The sequence below is a fragment of the Hemitrygon akajei genome, chromosome 13 (assembly GCF_048418815.1).
Source record: "Hemitrygon akajei chromosome 13, sHemAka1.3, whole genome shotgun sequence".
Lineage (NCBI taxonomy): Eukaryota > Metazoa > Chordata > Chondrichthyes > Myliobatiformes > Dasyatidae > Hemitrygon > Hemitrygon akajei.
Genome location: NC_133136.1, coordinates 63,737,710 through 63,760,197, shown reverse-complemented (window position 1 = coordinate 63,760,197; position 22,488 = coordinate 63,737,710). Strand labels below are relative to the sequence as shown.

The following is a 22,488-nucleotide window of genomic DNA, read 5'->3' as shown; positions in this document are numbered from 1 at the left end:
TTGAATGGAAGGGAATGCCGGCAGGGATGATGGCAGAACAGAAAGGGCTGAAATTCCTGGGAGCAACTCAGAAGGCTCAGGATAGATATATATTGAGTATTCTAAAGACAGGATGACACAACCATGGCTGACAAGAGAAGTCAAAGCCAACATAAAAGCTAAAGGGAGAGCATATAATAGAGCAAAAATTAATGGGAAGTTAGAAGATTGGGAAGTTTTTAAAAACCAACAGAAGGCAACTAAAAATGTCATAAAGAAGGTAAAAATGGAATACAAGGATAAGCTGGCAAATGATATTATTAATATAATAATATTAAAGAAGACACCAAAAGTTTCTTCAGATATATAAAATGTAAAAAAGAGGTGAGAGTAGATACAGGATCATTGGAAAATGATACTGGAGATGGATTAATGGGGGACAAGGAAATAGTGGATGCATTTTGCATCAATCTTCACTGTGCAAGACACTAGCAGTATGCTAGAAGTTCAGAAGTGTCAAGGGTCAGAAGTGAATGAAGTTGCCATTACTAGGGAGAAGGTTTTGGGAAACTAGAAGGTCTGAAGATACATAAGTCACCTGGACCAGATGGTCTACACCCCAGGGTTCTGAAAGAGGTGGCTGAAGAAATTAGTAATGACATTTCAAGAATCATTAGATCCTGGCATGTTTCCAGAGGACTGGAAAATTGCAAATGACACTCCACTTTTCAAGAAGGGAGAGAGGCAGAAGAAAGGACATTACAGCCAGTTAGTCTGACCTCAGTGGTTGGGAAGATGTTGGAGTCAATTGGTAAGGATGTGGTTTTGGGGTACTTAAAGGCACATGATACAATAGGCTATAATCAGCATGGCTTCCACAAGGGAAAATCTTGCCTGACAAATCTGTTGGAATTTTTTGAAGAAATAGCAAGCAGGACAGATAAAGGAGAATCGTTGAATGTTGTGTACTTGGATTTACAGAAGGCCTTTGACTAGGTGCCACACATAAGGTTTCTCATCATGTTGTGCACATTGTATTACAGTAAAGATACCAGCATGGATAGAACATTAGCTGATTGGCTGGAGGCAAAGAGTGGGAATAAAAGGAGCCTTTTATGGTTGGCTGCCATTGACAAATGGTGTTCCATGGGAGTTAGTGTTGGTAGTGCTTCTTTTTATATTATATGTCAATGATTTGAATGATAGAATTGATGGCTTTCTCACTATGTTTGCAGACGATATGAAGATATGTGGAGGGGGTCAGTAGTTTCGAGGAAATAGAGAGGCTCCAGAAGGACTTATATAGGTTCGGGGAATGGGTAAAGAAGTGGCAGATGGAATACAGTGTTGGGAAGTATATGGTCACGTACTTTGGTAAAGGAAATTCAATCATAGACTATTTTCTAAATGGGGAGAAAAATTCAAAGAACAGAGGTGCAAAGGGTCTTGGGAGTCCTCATACAGGATTCCCTAAAGGGTAATTTGCAGGTTGAATTGATATTGAGGAAGGAAATTTTGATGTTGGCATTAATTTTGAGAAAACTAGAATATAAAAGCAAGGAAGTAATATCGAGGCTTTATAATGTATCGCTGAAGCCTCACTTGGAGTATTGAGAGCAGTTTTGTGCCTCTTATCTAAGCAAGGATGAGCTGATATTAGAAAGAGTTCAAAGGAGGTTCATGAAAATAATTCTGGGATTGAACGCCTTGTCATATGAAGAGTGTTTGATGACACTGGGCCTCTACTCATGGGAATTCAAAAGAATGTGGGGGGTGGGGGGGGAACCTTATTGAAAGCTATTGAATGTTGAAAGATCTCGATAGAGTGGATATGGAGAGGATGTTTCCTATAGTAGGGCAGCCTAAGACCAGAGGACACAGCCTCAGAATAGAGGGAAGACCATTCAGAACAGAGGTGAAAAGGAATTTCTTTAAACAGAGAGAGGTGAATCTGTGGGATTCATTGCCACAGGCAGTTGTGAAGGCCAGGTCACTGGGTATATTTAAGCCAGAGGCTGATAGTTTGTTGGATAGTCAGGGCATGAAGGGGTATGGGGAGAATGCAATGGCTGAGAGGGAAATGGATCAGCCATGATGAAATGGACCAAATGGCCTAATCTTGCTCCTATATCTTACGGTCTTATGAATCCTGAGAACATCTGCTCAGAGCAGCTGAAAGTAAAGAATTATTCATAATGGCATTGAGAAACTCACTGAGGTCACAGAAGCCCTGTGTCAAGGAGCCTACCATAACTATTCATCCTCCCATTCTCATTCTGTCTGATCTTGTAAATTCTGAGAGAGATTTATCCATGAGCTGTTTAATATACAGTATTAAGTATCTAAGAATGTGACTTGCTAATTATTAAGTGACTGGAAAACTCCATGACTCCATGATATTCTGATTTTTAAAAAATGAGTAGTGTCTGTAATTTTTGAAGAAACACTGTTCCAGATTGGTTTACAAGATAGGACATTAATTGAGTCTTTTCTTTCAGACTGTAGGCATTATCCAAACATCAGAATGACATATCTCAGAAAGAGACCAGTTGGTCCATTTTCACTATGCTAGCACATATATATATATATATATATATATATGTGTGTGTGTGTTTGTGTGTTGTTACAGTGTGTTAAGAAACCAACCTCTCCCTCAATGTCGCAAAACAAAGGAGCTGGTTGTGGACTACAGGAGGAATGGAGACGGGCTAACCACTATTGACATCAATGGATCTGGGTTTGAGAGAGTGAACAGCTTTAAGTTTCTCGGCATAAACATCACCAAGGATCTCATGTGGACTGTACTTACCAGCTGTGTGGCGAAAAAGGCACAACTGCGCCTCTTTCACCTCAGACAGTTGAAGAGGTTTGGTATGGGCCCCCAAATTCTAAGAACTTTCTGTAGGGGAACAATAGAGAGCATCCTGATTGGCTGCATCACTGCCTGGTATGGGAACTGTACTTCCCTCAGTCGCAGGACTCTACAGAGAGTGGTGCGGACAGCCCAGTGCATCTGTAGATGTGAACTTCCCACTATTCAGGACATTTATAGAGACAGGTTCATAAAAATGGCCCAAAGGATCTTTGGGGACCCGAGTCACCCCAACCACAAACTGTACCAGCTGCTACCATCCAGGAAACGATACCACAGCATAAAAGCCAGGATCAACAGGCTCCGGGACAGCTTCTTCCACCAGGCCATTAGACTGTTTAATTCATGCTGACACAACTGTATTTCTATGTTATATTGACTATCCTGTTGTACACGCTATTTATTATAAATTACTATAATTGCACATTTGAATGGAGACATAATGTAAAGATTTTTGCTCCTCATGTATTTGAAGGATGTAAGTAATAAAGTCAATTCAGCTCAATTACCTTAGATCATAAGAGGAGAATAAAATAAATCAAGATATGCTTTTACTAAATAAATTTGCAGTGTTGCAGAAAACATAAGACAAATGGAAAAATAGAAAAAAGGAGAATTTATACATCAGTGTCATGCAGCACTGTTTCATTAATTCCTGTTACAGTATAGTCCCATTCAATTCAATTGAATTCCCAGGGCAGTTGCTTTAAACTAGAGATTGGTTGATATTTTTCAAACTGACTTTGTTCTGTTTTTAAGGCGATTTTTTTTTTGTTGTTAAGATAAGTCTGCAATTTTACCCATTCAGTATCCTATAATTTAAAGCAGGAGAAAGAAATGGCTGGAGTATCTCACGTGGGTCAAATTCAAAGTTCCGTTTATTGCCATAAATGCACAGGTGCAATGAAAGACACACTTGCAGCAGCTGCATTGATGCATAGCTTCAGAAGCACAACATTTGCAAGAAAAAACATTAATTAAACATAGATGATGCAATATTATACAAAAAAGAACACAATTAGAACAAAAACATTGCAAGAGTGAGTAGTATTGGAGGTGGGGTGAGACAGGATTGCTAACATTTCAGATTGAGACTTTGCACCAGGAGATGGAAGATAGCCCGTATAAAGAGGAGAGCAGAGGGGATGAGACAGGTGCCAGTGGGTGACAGGTTTGTTGAGGAATGGTGAAAGATGGCAGGCAGATGGAGTCAGATGGGGAGGGATTGGATGAAGGGGAGGGATTGAATCGGGAGATAGAGGTGGGGGGTATGGGTTGATAAGTGGAAGTGACATCAGACAGGACAAAAAGAAAACTCAGATAGAGCCATGTGGGTGTAGGTGGAGACAGAGGCTGGACAGTGATAAGCAGGAACTCATAACTTTCCAGTAATAGAATCAAATAAATAAGGAAAGAGATAAAGGGAACCATTAAGCCACAGATAAACAGCAGATGGAATCCAAAGAGCAAAAGAGGTGGGGGGGGGGCGTGTTCCAGAGGACAAAATATATAGGTAATAAGAAGATGAAACCAAGGTGGGAATAGAGACAGAAATGGCAATGGGGATTGGGGAAAGAGAATGAGAATAGGAGGATCCAAAGTCGATAAAAGGAGATAGAGAGGAGGAAACACCAGAGGTAATGGGTATCTGAAATTTAAAGCTTTGTTTATGTTGATTTCCAAGTTCTTTCGCATTCAACAGATTTAAGGAATAATCGATTATATTTCATTTCATGAACTCCACAGTAAGTGAATAACTACCATCTCTGCCGAGATATAATATTTTTAATGCCTAATGTCTGTATTTCAAATATATTTAACAAGATCAATTACATTTCATTCTATTTTCCTACCATAACTTGTTTAAATGAATAATAAAAATGTTAAGAAACTCATGCAGAGTAGTTTATCAATGCCTCTCTGCTCTAAACTCAACACTCTTCCCTTACCCTATCCTAGGACCCCTACCTTACACCTTCTCTAATAATCCTCTTCATGACCTATAACGGCCCCTATAGAAGCAGCTGCATCCAAGTGTGCTGCCATCTTAACTCTTTTATTTGCCTTAAAAAGAGTTATACTCCTGAACAAACTGCTGGGAAGCCAATAGAATGGTACTTTATCTTAAAATTGCTATATTGCCTGTTGATAAAGATGACAAGTTATTCGAATATGACAAACAATAATGTTTTAGAGTTATCACCTGAAGAAGAGCTGACTTAGCAAGGACACCAAAGAGCACCTAAAACCACATGGTTAGATACACAGATGGGTGAATAGCAGGTGCTGTACAATGATAGGAATCTCTGTTAATATTACTTAAATCAGCCTTACATAGAGATTTATGTAACCACAGTTCACAATCCAACCAGAGCACAAGTTCTCAGTCTGAAAGAAATTCCACACTGTATTACTGCATAGTTCTATGGTGTGACAGGGATCAAAAGATTAACTAAAATTTCACTAAATTCCACCTTTGCAATGCATTATGAGTGGGACAACATCTACTTGTTCAGTTTTGGTAGCAATTAAAAGTTAATACCCTTACTGAAAATGCCATTCCTACTGAATTAAAGTGGAGTACAATTTGCTCTTGCTACAATTAAAAAATATAAAGTATTATCTTTTCATGATTATTTCAAATTCCAACATTGACTTGCACTTTAACCTCTGCTTAGAAACTCAATTTATTTTATTGAATGATACTAAAATATAGAATGGACCTTAGAAATAAAAATCCATAAACACCTACTTCCTGAAAATTGCCAAAACTATTTTACTGATTATGATTGCAGAAAGATTACCTTGTTAAACATATTGTTGTGTGGCAACATAATGTTTGCTATAATGTTTAACTAATTTGAATATGAAGGGGATGTTTGTTCTAAGATAAACTGTAAGTGGCCTGAGTCCTCACACCTTTAGCTATGTACAGCAGTACCTCTATATTCTTAATGCTGTTGCTTGCTAGGGCTTGCAAAATTCCAGAAATACTGGCTGGCATGAAGATTTGCTTGTACTTGTGCCAGTTAGCAGTAGTAGCAAGGAGGAGCTTGAAGTAACAAAACTGAGAAAATAGGAGAGTTTTGGTAGTTTCAAAAATCACACTAAAGACTCAGTTAAGTGAAATGATGAGTATAGATTTTTGATCAAGAGATATCAAAGGGGATTATCTTTCATTCTAAAGAGTTGATTATGCCTTTAGGGTTTGAGTTTTGTTTTGGACTCTGAATTGACACCATTTGAGAAGTATGAACCATTTTGGTGGTTGAGCATCATTATCATACAATGAGAAGCTGTGACGTTTCTTCACATTAATGGATAGCGTACCAATAAGGGGAAGGTGGAACATCAAACAGGTAATCTCTTAAAGTGAAAGAAAGCAGGCTGGAGTTTTTGCACCATGAGATCATTTTCAACATCAGAAAAGTTCTGTGCAAAATCATTACAAATTCTGAATTCAGTGTCAGCTTTACTCCTAGGCAATTGTTCCACTACCAAATAGAAATATTGACTGCACTGCTTGAGGAACTGAACCTCACATATCACCAGCAATGCTAAAAACACAGCAGCACAATAACAAAACAGCACAGGAGCCTGGAGTAATCTATTTCAGTAACACATTAACTTAATAAAAATCAATCCTTTCTAACTAGCATTTTGTACATGATTCATCAAAGATGGCTGTTCTTTTAAAATATACAGCTGTAGATCTTATAAAATTGGTAGACTTTAAGAATATATAGATAAGGGGAGAGTGTTATTTTAGGTGTTTCAATTTCATTGAAATAGCTTAATGACTGCTTTCTCTCAGGTCAGTCCTGACAAAGGGTCTCAGCCCGAAACGTCGACTGTACTTCTTCCTGTAGATGCTGCCTGGCCTGCTGCTTTCCACCAGTGTTTTGTGTGTGACACTCACTTCATGTTCCTTTCCTTCCATCTTCCCCTCATTGGATTGTCTTTCCACTGCTCTTTGTCTAGGATCTGTACACGGTCAACAGTGAATTAAAATGATATAATTCAGGCATCTCTACATGTAACCATGAGAGCAGTAGGCATTTTGGAGTGTGGCCTGATCAATGCAACTAACTGAAATAAGATTTAATATTCCTAAAGTCTACTCCTTGATGGACGGTCTGGCATGATTGTTTCATGACCACGGTTGCAGCACAGTTGAACAGGTAGCCTTTGCAATTGTAGAGGGGTGTGGATACCAAAGAAAGAGCTTTGTGGGTAGCCTTCAGTCCTTGATGCCAGACAGTTATCAGGGTCTACACTGTGGTCTGTCACAGGGTGGCGACATCTTTCCATCTTCCTGGGTAACATCTGCACACGCATGGTTTTCAGAGTATGGCCTGGGCATTTATTACAAGGAAGACGTTACCATTGAGGAAGGCTGCAGGATATCATACAAATGTGCCCTGTTGATGATATGTGCTGTTAATTATTCCTTGCCTGAAGTGGAAACATGCACTATCTGCAAAGATTCAAGTGACAAGTACATGAATAGGGAAATAGGCCAAATGCAGACAAATGGGACCAGCTCAGTAGGCGTGGACATGTTGGACTGAGGGGACTGTGTTCTGCGCTGTGTAATTCATAACCTGAGTTTATCACAGAGTGATTTATGAACACTTTAAATGTAGTGATGCTTGTAATATGCATTTTATGTCACCTATAGCTTGACACAGAACAAATTGGAGATAATATCTGGACACATCTTAGTGTGGGCACAGATATTGGTTGCTAACAGTGAAACAGGATCATGCCACCATTACAAGATTACCGAAGCTGAGAAAGTCATTACTCCCAACTAAGTAGAAGTATACACTGTGATTCTGTCTCCCTTGTTGCATGCATATTGGTGTCATTCTGTTCCCAGCTTGCCCTTTCTCTGTCGCTTATCTTTTTATTTCTTCTCCATCATCCTACAAATTGTCAGACTTACACTCTTCATGCAGACTGTTGTTTTAAACTACTGGGAAATACTATAAAATTATCTTATTATCTTTCTAGACCTTTTATGAATGTCTTTTATGCACACTTTGAAAGAGAGAATGTGACTATAGCTGTGTGAATCCCTGAAGCATCTTCTGACCCAGTAATATCCATCTCAGAAGCTGACATCACAACACGTTTTAACAGGGTGAACCCTTGCAAGGCGTCAAGCCCCAGTGGTGTAAATGGCAGGGCACTGAAAAACTGTGCCAACCAACATCCAGCTGGCTGGAGTGCTCAAGGCAGCCTTCAATCTCTCACTGCTTCAAAGGGGGATCAGTCATACCGGTGCCCAAGAAGACCAGGGTGAGTTGTCTCAATGACTATTGCCCAGTAGCTCTCGCATATACTGTGATGAGGTGCTTCGAAATGGTTAGCCATGGCTAGAATTAACTCCTGCCTGAGCAAAACCTGGACCCACTGCTATTTGCCTCCTGTCACAATAGGTCTACAGTGGATGCAATCTCACTGGCTCTCCACTCGAACAACAGCAATATCCTTGTCAGGCTCCTGTTCAACATTCAGCGCCACCATCTCTCAGTAGTAATCTACAAGATTCAAAATCTGGGTCTCTGCATCTGAATGATTACTTCCTTGTTGGGAAACCACAGTCTGTGCGGATTAGAATTAACATCTCCTTCTCACTGACAATCGACACCAGTGTACCTCAAGGATGCATGCTTAGCCCACGGCTCTTCTCTCTCTACACCCATGACTGTGTGGCTACGCAAAGCTCAAATGTCACCAATAAATTTGCCAACGACACAACTGCAATCCCAGCATCCTCTGTAACGAGTTTCTTCCCCATGGAATGCGTGGATTTTCTCTGCTTCATTTTCCTTTCACACCGTCCAAAGACATACCAGATAGGTTAATTGGTCATTGTAAATCGCCTGTGATTAGGTTATGGTTAATTGAGGATTTCATATGGATGCTGAGGCGTGGCTCAAAGTGCTGGAATGGCCTATTTCCACGTTGTACCTCTAAATAAATAAACGATAAATGAACTGTTGGCAGAATCTCATACACTGTCAAGGTGCACAGGAGTAAGATAGATCGGCTGGTTGAGTTGTGTCGCAACAACAAGCTTTCACTCAGTGTCAGTTGCACAAAGGAATTGATTGTGGCCTTCAGCAAGGGGAAGTTGGGAGAACACACACCAGTCCTCAATAAAGAGTCAGCAGTCGAAAGGGTAAACAGTTGCAAGTTTCTGTGTATCCATATCTCTGAAGATCTATCCTGGGTCCAATATATTGGTGCAATTACAGAAAAGGCATGGCAGCAGCTATACTTCATAAGGAGCTTGAGGAGATTTGACATGTCACTAGATACTCCAGAAACGTTCTACAGATTTCTAGGCCGCCTCTGGCTGGTTGCATCATCGCCTGGTCTGGAGGCGCTGATGCAGGATCGAGAAAAAAACTGCAGAGTGTTGTAAACTCAGCCAGCTCCATCATCAAGGAAATATTGGGAAGATGATGCCTCAAAAAGGCAGCATTTATTATTAAGGACCCCTGCTACCCAGGGCATGCCCTTTTTTCATTGCTACCATCAGGGAGGAGGCACAGGAACCTGAAAACACTCACTTATAGATTTAGGAATATCTTCTTCTCTTCTGCCATCAGATTTTAAACAGTCCATGAACACATGAACACTACCTCACTATTTTGCTTTCTTCTTCACTATATATTTCTTACTGTAACTTCTAAAACCATTGTACCTCGCTCAATCATTTCCTTTGACAGCTCATTCCATATACTCAGGCTTGGCGTGAAAAAGTTGCCCTCGTGTCCCTTTTAAAAATTTCCTCTCTCACCCTAAACGTATGCCACCTTGTTTTGTTCTCCGCTACCCTGGGGATAAGACCAGTTGCTTTATTATACCTCTCATATGTATTGCACTGTACTGTAAAACAAAAAATTCACAACATATATCAGTGATAATAAACCTGATTCTTAAACATGCTTACTTACACAAGTTTGAATAACACAACGATTAAATATCTCCACTATATATCCTCCACTTCCCATCTCCCTGTGTAGGTCTAGTTATTTTGCATACCTGACCACTTTATATGTGAGATCTTTATTCACTTAAATTAGCTGGGCCCTCACTTAGCGTTCCTACATGTTTATTTACGACAAAGCTCTGTAACAAAAAGAACTAGTACAGCAATAATAAAAAGCTTTCAACAACTCAGATTTCCAGATAAGCTTTAAAGTTAAAAGAGTACTTTTGAAGTAAAGTCACTGTTGCAATGTGTAATGTGGTTGCCAATTTGCGTACAAAGTTGCATAATTGAGGTGGTAGAGTGGCACAATGGTATGGTTACTATTTCACTTTAGATTCAATCCTGACTTCTGGTGCTGTCTATTTGGAGTTTGCATATTAGAAACATAGAACATAGAAAACCTACAGCACAATACAGGCTCTTAGGCCCACAGAGTTGTGCCGAACACGTCCCTACCTTAGAAATTATTAGGCTTACCTATAGCCCTCTATTTTACTAAGCTCCATGTACCTATCTAAAAGCCTCTTAAAAGACCCTATCGTATCTGCCTTCACCACCATTACCGGCAGCCTATTCCACACACTCACCACTCTCTGAGTAAAAAAACTTACCCCTGACATCTCCTCTGTACCTACTCCCCAGCACCTTAAACCTGTGTCCTCTTGTGGCAACCATTTCAGCCCTGGGAAAAAGCCTCTGACTATCCACACAGTCAATACCTCTCATCATCCTGTACACCTTTATCATCCTCCGTCACTCCAAGGAGAAAAGGTTGAGTTCACTCAACCTATTCTCATAAGGCATGCTTCCCAATCCAGGCAACATCTTTGTAAATCTCCTCTCCACCCTTTCTATGGCTTCCACATCCTTCTTGTAGTGAGGCGATCAGAACTGAGCACAGTACTCCAAGTGGGGTCTGACCAGGGTCCTGTATAGCTGCAACACTACCTCTTGGCTCCTAAATTCAATTCCATGATTGATGAAGGCCAATACACCATACACCTTCTTAACCACATATTCTCTCTTTGACCTCATGGGTTTCCTCCAAGTGCTCTAGTATCCTTCTATATCCCAAAAATGTGTGGGTTGATATGTTAATTGGTCAATGTAAATTTCTCCTAGTGTATAGAGGAGTGTTAGAATCTGTGGGGAAATTGATGAAAATGTGGGGAGAATAAAATGAGTTAGGACAGAATTAGTGGAAGAGGTTGCTTGTTGCTCAGTGTGGACTCGGTGGGATGACGAGCCTACTTCTGTGCTGTATTCCCTATGACTCCAATCAGCAATGAAGTAGACAAACAAAATATCTGTTTCAGTGATGGTGGTGGAAGTACTAACCAGGACAAGTCTCTGACCATTTTACAACATTGTATCAAAGCATTAGGTAGGACTTTGAGTTTGACATATTATCATAGAGACTCCTCCAACAGCACATAATTCTGCTCATATGTCTCTGGAGAATCTCCCCAATTTATGGAGTTGGACTAAAACCAATAGAAGTAGGAGTGATGCTCCTGAACAAAAATGACACTCATTTGGAGATGAAATTACTATTCTTTACTTCCTACCCAAAAGCAGTAAAATAATTGTTAAATCTTCAACTGAGAGCTTGGATACATACATGGAATTATGATGTAGTGGCCATTACGGAGACTTGGCTGGCACCAGGGCAGGAATGGATTCTCAATATTCCTGGATTTCAGTGCTTTAAAAGGGATAGAGAGGGGGGAGAAAGAGGAGGAGGGGTGGCATTACTAGTCAGGGATACTATTACAGCTGCAGAAAGGGTGGGTAATGTAGCAGGATCCTCTTTTGAGTCAGTATGGGTGGAAGTCAGGAACAGGAAGGGAGCAGTTACTCTATTGGGAGTATTCTATGGGCCCCCTGGTAGCAGCAGAGATACCGAGGAGCAGATTGGGAGGCAGATTTTGGAAAGGTGCAAAAATAACAGGGTTGTATTCATGGGTGACTTTAACTTCCCTAATATTGATTGGCACATGTTTAGTTCCAAGGGTTTAGATGGGGCAGAGTTTGTTAAGTGTGTCCAGGATGGATTCCTGTCACAGTATGTTGACAGGCTGACTAGGGAAATGCCATACTAGATCTAGTATTAGGTAACGAACCGGGTCAGGTCACAGATCTGTCAGTGGGTGAGCATCTGGGGGACAGTGATCACCGCTCCCTGACCTTTAGCATTATCATGGAAAAGGATAGAATCAGAGAGGACAGGAAAATTTTTAATTGGGGAAGGGCAAATTATGAGGCTATAAGGCTAGAACTTGCGGGTGTGAATTAGGATGATGTTTTTGCAGGGAAATGTACTATGGACATGTGGTCGATGTTTAGGGATCTCTTGCAGGATGTTAAGGATAAATTTGTCTCGGTGAGGAAGATAAAGAATGGTAGGGTGAAGGAACCATGGGTGACAAGTGAAGTGGAAAATCTAGTCAGGTGGAAGAAGGCAGCATACATGAGGTTTAGGAAGCAAGGATCAGATGGGTCTATTGAGGAATATAGGGTAGCAAGAAAGGAGCTTAAGAAGGGGCTGAGAAGAGCAAGAAGGGGGCATGAGAAGGCCTTGGCGAGTAGGGTAAAGGAAAACCCCAAGGCATTCTTCAATTATGTGAAGAACAAAAGGATGACAGGAGTGAAGGTAGGACCGATTAGAGATAAAAGTGGGAAGATGTGCCTGGAGGCTGAGGAAGTGAGCGAGGTCCTCAATGAATACTTCTCTTCGGTATTCACCAATGAGAGGGAACTTGATGACGGTGAGGACAATATGAGTGAGGTTGATGTTCTGGAGCATGTTGATATTAAGGGAGAGGAGGTGTTGGAGTTGTTAAAGTACATTAGGACGGATAAGTCCCCGGGGCCTGATGGAATATTCCCCAGGCTGCTCCACGAGGCAAGGGAAGAGATTGCTGATACTCTGGCTAGGATTTTTATGTCCTCGTTGTCCACTGGAATGGTACCGGAGGATTGGAGGGAGGCGAATGTTGTCCCCTTGTTCAAAAAAGGTAGTAGGGATAGTCCGGGTAATTATAGACCAGTGAGCCTTATGTCTGTGGTGGGAAAGCTGTTGGAAAAGATTCTTAGAGATAGGATCTATGGGCATTTAGAGAATCATGGTCTGATCAGGGACAGTCAGCATGACTTTGTGAAGGGCAGATCGTGCCTAACAAGCCTGATAGAGTTCTTTGAGGAGGTGACCAGACATATAGATGAGGGTAGTGCAGTGGATGTGATCTACATGGATTTTAGTAAGGCATTTGACAAAGTTCCACATGGTAGGCTTATTCAGAAAGTCAGAAGGCATGGGATCCAGGGAAGTTTGGCCAGGTGGATTCAGAATTGGCTTGCCTGCAGAAGGCAGAGGGTCGTGGTGGAGGGAGTACATTCAGATTGGAGAGTTGTGACTAGTGGTGTCCCACAAGGATCTGTTCTGGGACCTCTACTTTTCGTGATTTTTATTAAAGACCTGGATGTGGGGATAAGAAGGGTGGGTTGGCAAGTTTGCAGACGACACAAAGGTTGGTGGTGTTGTAGATAGTGTAGAGGATTGTCGGAGATTGCAGAGAGACATTGATAGGATGCAGAAGTGGACTGAGAAGTGGCAGATGTAGTTCAACCCAGAGAAGTGTGAGGTGACACACTTTGGAAGGACAAACTCCAAGGCAGAGTACAAAGTAAATGGCAGGATACTTGGTAGTGTGGAGGAGCAGAGGGATCTGGGGGTACATGTCCACAGATCCCTGAAAGTTGCCTCACAGGTAGATAGGGTAGTTAAGAATGCTTATGGGGTGTTAGCTTTCATAAGTCGAGGGATAGAGTTTAAGAGATGCGATGAAATAATGCAGCTCTATAAAACTCTAGTTAGACCACACTTGGAGTACTGTGTCCAGTTCTGGTCGCCTCAGTATAGGAAGGATGTGGAAGCATTGGAAAGGGTACAGAGGAGATTTACCAGGATGCTGCCTGGTTTAGAGAGTATGGATTATGATCAGAGATTAAGGGAGCTAGGGCCTTACTCTTTGGAGAGAAGGAGGATGAGAGGAGACATGATAGAGGTGTACAAGATATTAAGAGGAATAGACAGAATGGACAGCCAGCGCCTCTTCCCCAGGGCACCACTGCTCAGTACAAGAGGGCATGGCTTTAAGTTAAGGGGAGGGAAGTTCAAGGGGGATATTAGAGGAAGGTTTTTCACTCAGAGAGTGGTTGGTGCGTGGAATGCACTGCCTGAGTCAGTGGTGGAGGCAGACACACTAGTGAACTTTAAGAGACTACTAGACAGGTATATGGAGGAATTTAAGGTGGGGGGTTATATGTGAGGCAGGGTTTGAGAGTCAGCACAACATTGTGGGCCGAAGGGCCTGTAATGTACTGTACTATTCTATGTTCTATGTTTATGTTCAACCCGAGATGATCAAACTCTGATGACCAAAAATACTTTTGATTCCTGTGGAGTAGTACTATATTGATCAGTACATTTTCAAATTAACCATCAGGATTTAAAAAAAAATTCATATTGATATTATTACTTGCTTTCCGCCTCATAAAATTACACGTTTGTACATGAACATCACATGTTTGTGAGATCTTTGTACAATTTTGGATTTTACATACTGTATGCCAACAATTTTGAAAATGGATTAATGATGATCAGTGATGCAGACCTTTTTATCTTGGTATTGTGTTCACGGTTATAAGCTGAGGAGCACATTTCCTGCTAAACAGGATACTGGTGACATCATCAGAATACAACCTGCTGGACTCACTGAAATGCTCCCACTCCCAAAGCAATAAAAACGACTTCAATAAATTAACAAAAGCTGCCAACTCAAAAGGACATTGACTCGCTTTTTAAATTAACCTTTCATTACCACTGTCAAACCATGTTTTTAAAAATTCCAACCGATAACTGAGAGCTGTACAATTTTAAACATTATTCAAAAATTTTACTGCTTTTTAAAAAAAGTGGATAAAAGCCTTAAAAAATGTTCACCTAGCACATTATCCCTGGTCAGGGGTGTTAAGTGGATTATGATGTATAGATATACTGTAAACATGTATAATATGTTTAATTTATGTTTTTCTTGTGATGCTATATGTCTGTGATGCTGCTGCAACTAAGTTTTTCATTTCAACTGTGCATACAGGTACCAAAGCAATGGCAATAAGTTTGATTTTGACTTTGAAAATCATTCTTTCGAAGTCAATGGATTGGGTTTGAGTGCAACGTTTTTATGAGACAATACAATTCAAGATTCTTTGGAACTTCTAGAGACTTGTTTTCAGATCATATATACATATGTATCATGGCCCCATGTGAAAGTGTGATTTGATTAAAAATAATTTTGTTGCCTAAAACACAAGGCAAACAAAAAGAAATAGTTTTGACTTCAAAATAATTGGTAGATATTTGGAGCTTAGGATGATGGGGTCTAACAGCAACTCCTTTGCTTGCATCTTCAGAAACAGCTCTATTTCTATCTTTGATATCTCTTTTATTTCCTTTTCAGGGTTCTTTTGGAAACCCTGACCTGGAGTTACACGCTGACTTCGGTTCTTTACAGAAATGGGACCCACTCTCAGGGCCTCATTACCGGTCGCTTTTCGTTATGCCAGGGACGCGGCCTGGAAGATTAGTGCACCTTCAGGGTGCCGGATTTTCATGGCTCTGGAGGCGGGCGGACTTGAGGTCAGTGCCACCACCTGATGTGTCGTGGGAGATGGAAGATCGATAGCAGCGAGCTGGCTGTGTGCCAGAGACCCGGGTTCTTGGGGCACAGAGCTCGGAGAGAGAGATGCAACAGACTTTTAACACCATAAGTCAGTGAGTTGTTTTGTGATGTTTCCCCTCTCGCTGTGAAACAGGCACACCTCTTTTTCCCTTATTAGGGAGAGAGAGAGAACCTGTGGTATGTCGAATTACTGGGTGAACGAGTAGTGTTTGGGGTACCACAAGTCTGTGTCTTTATTGATGCTTTGCTGCACGCTTGAGTGCTCGGTGGTGGGTGCTGATGCTTTTTTGCTGGTGGGGGGGTATTTGTTGCTTTGCTGCTGCTTATGCATGGGGGGGAGTTGGGAGGGGTTTGAGGTTCTAACATTTAACTGTCATTCATTCTTTGGGGCACTCCTCTGTTTTTGTGGCTGTTTGTATACATTTGACATTAAATGTACTAATTGAAACCAATTTGGTAACCATTGATTCTACAGCCCACGACTTGAGGCAACGTTGAAGGAAGACAACAGAGAGAAGGTTATGAAAATAGACATGTGGGTGGGAGACAGTGGATTTGATCCTGTTATTCCTGCTCTTTTGTATCAGGCAGATCATTGGAGAATGTGACAATGGCTTGTGAATAATGAAAGAAATAGAGTGGTAGTGGTTGACATTACGAGAGGTGATTGATATGTTTGTGGCCTAAGGTAGAAGGAGTCAATTTTAGAAAACCTAGCACATTTATTTTTCAACATAGTCCCATCCTACATTTACACACTTAGTCCAGCGGTCGTGGAGCATATGGATCTTGGACCTCCAGAAAGTGTCCACAGCAGAGGTGATTGATAAGTTTCTGGCCTAAGGTAGAAGGGGATGAGTTATACAGCTGTCTTTACAGACACATGCAGTTCAACTCTTTGAGTGATTATGCAGAAAGTTTGCAGTTCATCACTCATCTCCTTCTACCTTAGGCCACAAACTTATCAATCACCCCTGCTGTCGATCATTTCTGGAGGTTCAAGACGCCGACTTCTACAAAGAAGGGATCCGTACGCTCCACGACCGCTGGACTAAGTGTGTACATGTAGGAGGGGACTATGTTGAAAAATAAATGTGCTAGGTTTTCTAAAATTGACTCCTTCTACCCTAGGCCAGGAAAATCAATTACCCCTCGTATTACTGTACTTGGTATGATTGTTCCATGTTTCTGCTTGTTATTTTCAAAAGATAGCACATTGACAGTTCAGGTGACAGACCCTAACCCTAATCCTGAATTCATCATACGATTAGAGATCGAGTCATCTCAAGCAATTTCAGCAGTCTTTGCAAGAGGTTGATGCAGCATCAGGACCAGGAGAGAGAAGCACCAAAGGAACGAAATGGAGTACAGTTGAAGGGAATGAAGCAGCTAATGGGAGGGAAAGCAGAAAGCAGTGATAAAGGCATTTGTAGTGCAAGATGCCATTATTGTCTTCAGCATTGAAATCTCAGAAATTGGACAGAACAGTAGACATTGGTCCTCATAATTCAAAGAAAAAGTGGATAAACAATAGTTGGAAAGAATATTAGATAGTGATGGCTTATTGAATGGGAAGTCTTTTTTTTACAAATGAGAAGATCTTTCACTGGCAAAGTCAGCATTTGTTGCTCATCTCCAACTACCATTGAGAATTTGGTGATGAATTGCCTTCTTGAATCACTACAGTCCATCTGGTAAAGACACTACAGAATTCCAGGATGTAGCTGACATAAAGGATATTTCTATCTTGTTGGCTAACAGTTTCCATAACCCATTGACACTAAAGATATACTAATTGTCCTTAGCCCACCATCTTCACAAACCTCATTAGGAATGATAATATCCTGTAAAATGTAGTAAATGCACATTTTCCTGGTATCAAACAGGTTGGCAGCAATATTACTAAAGATGAATGAGAATAATTATTTGTGATGGGTGGATAGGTATCACTGTAAAGGATTTGGCCTTAAATTATCCTTGGTTACTTTCCTATTGAAGTAGACCTGTATATTGTTTATTTAAACACCACAATTATCCTATTATGCCGTTATGCTGTTAAAACCACCAACTGACTTAGGAATGCTTTTCAGTTGTAACCTAATATTTATCTTTCGTTCAGCACCATGGACCACTCCCATTCACAACTCTCATTCTTTACAAATCAAACTGCTAGATTATATGCTGAAGATCTGGCAATATCGCCCTGCTGGGTCTGAAAATAATACTCCTACTATTCTGTAATTCAAAAAAAAACTATTTTCTTCATTTCCAGTAAGTATACTATGGGAAATATTTTTGGATTACAGAATAAGTATGAAGTTATACAGTGTGATTTAGGTTATTAATGTGGCAATTTAATTTACTTAGGGTAAAAAAAATAAACACTTTCTTAAGATCGATATAGCAGATTCCACCGGATCTCACTATTTAGCAGTTCTTCGGTTTGTGACATGGAAAAGATTTGTAGGGGTGGGGTTGTGGAGGAAGGAAATTAAAGCCATCTTTGGTTGCTAGTTTCAAGGCTTGCAAGACTATAAGATGCCAGCATTATTCACCTCCAGACTCCAGATTAAACTGAAGATAACCAATTCAAAGATCAAGGCTGGAGTTGGTGGGGGTTGGTGTTGGCGCTGCAATAGATCACATTTTGGGGTCTGTTAGGGTAGCATGAAGCCGTTACAATTGATGCCAGATCAGGGCCAGGGAGGGTATTTGGTTTGGCTGCCCAGTGATTGGTGCCTTGTTCTGGTGAAGTTACAGATGTGGACATCCACTGTGGAGTTCAGAGTATCAGGAAGGAGTATTGGCAGGGTCAATGATCAGAGAATAGCAATGCCTATAAACTCAGGGCATTCAGGAAATCAGTGATTAGGAGTTTAGAGGTCTGTGTGAGTAGGGAATTTTAGGGGTCAGTTGTTGAGGAGTTGGGCATTTGGTAAAGATGAGCTAGAGCTAGAGGGTGGAGTCAGAGGGTGATTTCAGTGATATAGGGTAGGAGGGTTGGGGGTGATTGATTATTAGTGGATTAGAAATGATCCCAATCACCTGATGCATTGGTATGGCTGTTCTGAACACGACAAACAACAGTCACTGTCTAAAATAATGTGGACCAATTTCCCCGACAATGCTTGCTGAACCTGTAATAACATCATTCAATTTGGGCCAGGTTCTAAAATCACGTAGACATGCAAGTGAAACTTATGCTGCGAACTGCTGATCAAATTTGTGGAGTGAACCAGGAACTGCTTATTGACTTCAGGAAGAGCAAACCAGAGGTCCACGAGCCAGTCCTCATCAGGGGATCAGAAGCGAAGAGGATCAGTAACTTTAAATTCCTCAGAGGGTCTGTCCTGGGCCCAGCATGTAATTGTAATTACAAGGAAAGCACCACAACACCTCTACTTCCTTACAAGTTTGTGGACATTCAGCAGGACATCTAAAACTTCAAAGTTCAAAGTAGATTGATTATGAAAGTACATATGTATCACCATATACAACCCTGAGATTCATTTTCTTTCAGGCATACTCAGTAAACCTAGGAACAATAACAGAATCAATGAAAGACCGCACCTAAGAGGATTGACAAACAACCAATGTACAAAAAAACAGTGAAACGTGTAAATACAAAAGAGAGAAGAAAATAAATAAATAAGCAATAAATATCAAGAACATGAGATGAAAAGTCCTTGAAAGTGAGCCTATTGGTTATGGGAACAGTTCAGTGATGGGGCAAGTGAAGTTCAATTAAGTAATCTGCACTAATTCTTCAAGAGCTTGATGGTTGTGGGTTTGACAAATAACTTTGACAAACTTTAGAGATGTGTGGTGGAGAGTATATTGATTTGTTGCATCATAGCCTGGTGTGGAAACACTAATGTTTTTGAATGGAAAATCCTACAAAAATTAGTGGATACAGCCCAATGCATTATGGGTAAAGCCCTCCCTACCGTTGAGCATATCTACATGGAGCACTGTTACAGGAAAGTAGCATCCATCGTCAGGGACCCCCACCACCTGGATCATGATCTCTTCTCACTTTTGCCATTAGGAACAAGGTACAAGAGCCTCAGGACTCATACCACCAGGCTGACAAACAGTTTTTACCTGTCAACCATCAGGCTCTTTGAATCATTGGGGATAACTTCACTCAACTTCATTTGTCCTGTAACCAGACTGTTCTCACAACCAATGGACTTACTGTGAAGGACTCTTCATCTCATGTTCTCGATATTTATTCCTCATTTATTTATTAATTTTATTTCCTTTTTCTTTTGTGTTTGCACGGTTTGTTGCCTTTTGCACATTGGTTGTTTTTCTGCCCTATTGGGTGTGATCTCTCATTGATTCAATATGTTTCTTAGATTTACTGAATATGCCTACAAGAAAATAAATCTCAGGGTTGTAAATGGTGACATAAATGTATTTTGATCATAAATTTAATTTTTTTAACCTTGAACATCACAAAAATTTTTGTTATCCAAGTTTCACTTTGGATAAAGTGCTGTCACATTGAAATAATCATCACTACAGGATCTAGTTGCTAGGCTGATAAACTTGCCCAGCAAATTGTTAAGATTGAGATTCAGTCACTGTACCACTGGTGTTCTGCCTTCACGTTGGATTACCGTGGATTACGTAGGTGGGGGAGAGGAACAAAGGCACTCAGGAGCACCAACCACTGCAAGTTTTTGATACAGATTTTTAAAACATAAAACAAGAAATCCAAGGTCTAGAGTTTATTTCCAAAAGGACATTATTGAAAAGTAGTGCAGTGATGTTGAACCCAGATCAGAATTTGGTTGCATTACATACCAGCATACATTTCTGATCATCATATTATAACATGGATATAGAAGCAGTGGATGGAGAACACAGAAAATTAATAATGATGATACAATCAGGAAAAAATATAAACACACTGGACAACTTTACCTATGACAAAAGAAGACTGACTAATATAGATTTTTAAATAATGAAAAGCTTCGATGGAGAATATGAACAGATCATTTAGTAATGATATTTTCTACTTGTGGAGAATATCATTACTAGAGATTATGGATATGAGAGCTTGATTGCTCAAACTGTGGTTGAAGAAAATAGTATCAAAGCATTTAAGGGAAGCCTTGAACTAAGGTTTACACTGATAGATTGGAAAAGGCTCAAATGCTCCATTAATGCTGGAAATAGCCTGAATGGGATGAATGCAATGTTTCTAAATGTTATAATGATTCAGTTTTATTGAGTCGTCTGATGTTCAGTTGTTCATGAAACATGTTGGTACTGGATTTCTGTAGGCATTCCTCTGCCTTTAATTATATATGTGATTGTTCTACCTTTGTCAAATAACTGAGCGATTGTTCACCATTGGTATTCAATTTTAACATGAAGTATTTTTGCTCTGTTAGCCTGATGCTAACAGTAGATTCAAATATGGGACCAAAGAAAATTGGTAAACAGCCTTTTAAAGTGAAATTCTTAACTTTAACTGAATCCTGCTTCTATTGAACACCTTTGCTGTGACTGTATACCATAACAATGAAAAATTTCCTTGCCTAGCATCAGTCAATGCCCTTGAATAAATTCATTTATTCCACTAATGATAACTAACTTCTGCTGCATTTTAAACAGTGTGATGATGTGGATTCATTACCTCTGCAAGCTGAAAACTGGTGAAATATTCATTTGGTCAAGTTGAACCCGCAAAAAGAGAAACAGAGTTAATGTTTCAGGTCCATGATCTTTAATAAGTTTTGATGAAAGATCATGCCTTGAACCATTAAGAGATTACTGTCCTGAAACAGTCCCTCTTTCTATCTATCCACTATTTCCCTCATTTTGTAATTTTACTTCAGATTTCCAACACCTGTAACATTTTTTTTCTGTAGTATTTCTCTACATGATCCCTGGTGTTAAGTGGAACGTGTTTTCTAACAATTAAGGGATTGATTTCTAATCCACAGTGCCCCTTGTACTGTCTGAATGTTAGAGGGAATCACAATTAAAACCAGTTCCACACTCACTTTGTATTCACATATACACTGTCTAGGTCCACAGATAGCCATCAGAAGCTTGTTTCTCCTTTCTTAGTCCCAAAGATAAGGTCCTTCTCATTTGAAACTGTGCCCACAGAAGAGAGAAAATAGCAGTAAGCTTATTGCTCATCTAGTGACCTCCCTTTGGAATGCACCTATCTGGTGACAGTTGAGGTTTAGCCATTTAAAATGTCCTAATCAGAAAGTGTTGGCAATTACTGATTTCCTTATGTGAAAAATGGCTAGTTGATAAAGATGTCAGGGGCTGACCTTTGAAGCTACACTTCAGAATGTGACAGAAATTATATAGGATGAAGAGAGGAATGAATGACAGTGGAGGATATTTTAGATGGATCACATGCTTATTTTGAAGCAAGTTCTTCTAATCCAAAAAATTAACCAACATTTTAATTTTAACCAAGACCAGGTTCCCAAAGCCAAATACATTTCACCAAATAAACAATAGCATTTGTCCCTTTTTGAAGTAGTGGGTTATTGTTGTTCTACTGTTGGAAAATTTCAGATATGAAACTAAGACAGCACAGTTCTCCTGAAAGTAATAATCTAAAGTATTGAGGTCACTGACAAAAGAAAACAAACAGGTCAATACTGTTTTCAACAGATAAAAAGCCAAAGCCTTAAGGTGTCTTGTGAGCGCCTGTTAGGAGAAGATTTTGCATCTTCAACTTCCTTGTGCTTTCTAAATCTCTCATTTGTCAGACTTACAAAGGCCATGTTATTTTCATGAGCCCAAGAGAAGATGTGCCTCTTTTTGGCAGGGTTCAGATACACCAAGAAATGTCTTTGTTCAAAAAAAATTTACAGTTGCATAGAAACTTGAGAAGGTAATTC

General features: G+C 40.2%; 1 protein-coding gene across 7 annotated transcripts in view; it reads right to left on the bottom strand.

Annotated features, from left to right (window-relative positions):
- rbm47 (RNA binding motif protein 47) overlaps nt 1-22,488 on the bottom strand; it is a 183,067-nt gene that overhangs the window by 112,672 nt on the left and 47,907 nt on the right. The window lies entirely within an intron of this gene.